The following is a 2,634-nucleotide window of genomic DNA, read 5'->3' as shown; positions in this document are numbered from 1 at the left end:
GAAGACGACAGGTTGGTGGAAAGAACGGTCAGAGACTCTTATTCAGTCTCTCCAGATACAGCTTCCAGATATGACTTCCAAATGGACGCATAATTTATACACTATCTGTTTGTGTATATTACACTGTGCACGTTTTCGAAAATAACAATTTTTCGTCTTATTATGTACTTCAGCTAAGTTACATGGGGTGTGGGACTGTGAGGAAGCTGCAAAAGAAAAGCATTGGAGCCTCTGTCGTGGTGTGCTGTAGAAGGTTGTTAAAAATCAGGTAGACTAATAAGAAATGAGGAGGTTCTCCACAGAGACGACGAGCAAACATATATGTAGAAAACAATGACAAGAAGAAGGGAGAGAGTGGCAGAACCTGTGTTAAGACATATGGGAATAACTTCCTTGATAGAACAGACGCAACAGAGTGTAAAAGCTGTAGGGAAAGACAAGAGACGGGTATATATGCAACAAATAACTTTGGAGGTTGGGTGTTGGTGCTGCTCTGACATGAACTGGGTGACAAAGGAGAGATAGTCTGGCGGGCAGCATCATGCCAGATGACTAGTGACATTAAAAAATAAGAAAAAAGACAGTACAACGTAACTCGTAAACTTCGTCACAGTGTACGGCTGCCTCACTATTAAAATACCGGTACTTCTGTAAATGTGCTGACAGAATGTGAAAATCACCAGTAATGACCGGAACAGTCTTGGTAATCGACTATATTATATAGTAACCGTGAAATACATGATCTATTACATTCGTCCAACAATTTCTGCATCTCTCTAAGACTTACGTCTGCTGCTGTAAAAGATTCTCATCCGCTGCCGTCCGCGAGGGGAGTGGGTGGGTGGTGGGAGGGGGGCTGAGACGATTCATTTGACCTCCTCCTCCCTGAAATGTTGAGTACAGAGTCCTTATTCACATACTGAATGGATAACCATTAATTCCTTGACTGTGATACATGATAGTTCTTTTTTGTTGTTGTATCTCACGGTGGTTTGCAGTATGTACAGGTAGATAAAATTTCTTCTAGCGTGGTATGTCTCGAGACCGACCAACTCATTTTAGATTGTTATGACCCTCCCCCCCATCCCCCCTCCCCCAGCCCCCGCCCATACTGTTCGCGCATCCCCCGCTTGAAAATTTCCACAGGCGCCCATGCTTTCATCTGATGATTTTATGAGGAGTAAATCGTAGAATGTTTATTTAAGGGTTTTACTTGCTCAGCTGCATCTTAGGAAATTTTAACCATGCGAAAATCACGTCACAAGCGCACCAAGCTGTCGACATTTAATTGCTCGTGGTTCCAGGAGTAACTCATCGTTAAATTAGCCCTTTTCGCACTTGTAAAACGGTATAATTAAAAGTTTAGCACAGGTGAATGGTTTTCTTTCGCATAAGAATTTCTTAAATGGCAGACCAGTATTCCCGTAGTGTAGCTTCGGTAGGCTAGTTTTCAGTCCGTCAAGCCTGCCGCTCACAACTTCCCAGCTGCATATTGAATGCTAGTCTCCAATATCCTAAAAAATATATTTGCTGAACCGTACGAGTCCTGTAAGTGCGTTTCGTAAGGCGATCTTCAGTAGATATTTAGTTTCCGACGCTAAGTAGAGTTATCGAGAGTTCGGTGACGCTCTCAGTTTAACAGTTTATGTTTTATTAAGGAAATAAAACAATCTCCAAGCGATAGTTACGGTGACGTAAGGAAACTGAAAGACCCAAGTGCTCGTTACGTATCTTCGCGACGGAAACCAAGCAACAAATCAATCTTTCACAACTTCACAGGTACAGCCTGCAGTTTTGGCGTACTGCTCTCCCCGTGGTGAGCGTCGACTGTAAAAACTATTGAAATCTTATACACATTCCTCAGGTACAGTACTGACTTTCCTAATACTACATTAAATTACTTTAAGTTATGGATACATATGGCAGATGTCAGGATGGCCGAGCGGTCTAAGGCGCTGCGTTCAGGTCGCAGTCCACTTCTGTGGGCGTGGGTTCGAATCCCACTTCTGACAAATATTTTTACCACTCTTCCATTATTTCTTCATCTTATGTCAGTTGCAAAATAATGTTAGTATCATGTAATTTTGGTTATCTGATTTTTTTTTTGTCTTGCGCGAAGAGATAAGCAACTTCTCCACGGCAACACAAACTTCTGTCCCACGTAGTTTACATAATCAATTGTCTATTAACCACTTGGTTGTCGTCGGCCTCTGTGACCGAGTGGTTCTAGGCGCTTCAGTCCGAAACCGCGGTGCTGATACGGTCGTAGGGTCGATTCCTGCCTCAGGCATGGATGTTTGTGATGTCCTTAGGTTAGTTAAGTTTAAGTAGTTCTAAGTCTAGGGGACTGATGACCTCAGATGTTAAGTCCCATAGTGCTTAGCGCCATTTGAACCATTTGATCATGTGAGTCATCTACCTCTCAACCCATATTCTGCAAATCGCTATTAAGTGCATAGAAGAAGGTATTTGCCATTGTACCTGTCCATTCATATATGAAGCACTGAGGCTGCACTGTCTCATGTCTTTATACACGTTTCCGAATATTTGTGCTACAACGCTAAATAAAAAAAACTGTATTCCTTGTTACATCACACTGATAATATCTTAACGTTAGTGGTAAACAGTTACGCA

At 42.3% G+C, this 2,634-nt stretch overlaps 1 non-coding gene across 1 annotated transcript; it reads left to right on the top strand.

The window, feature by feature from the left end:
• The first annotated feature begins 1,928 nt into the window (after window positions 1-1,928).
• Window positions 1,929-2,012, top strand: Trnal-cag (transfer RNA leucine (anticodon CAG)). Its single transcript has one exon. It is a non-coding gene; the product is annotated as a tRNA-Leu (tRNA).
• Window positions 2,013-2,634: the final 622 nt, after the last annotated feature.

Source organism: Schistocerca gregaria, chromosome 3 (assembly GCF_023897955.1).
Source record: "Schistocerca gregaria isolate iqSchGreg1 chromosome 3, iqSchGreg1.2, whole genome shotgun sequence".
NCBI lineage: Eukaryota > Metazoa > Arthropoda > Insecta > Orthoptera > Acrididae > Schistocerca > Schistocerca gregaria.
This window is presented reverse-complemented; position numbering and strand designations above follow the sequence as displayed.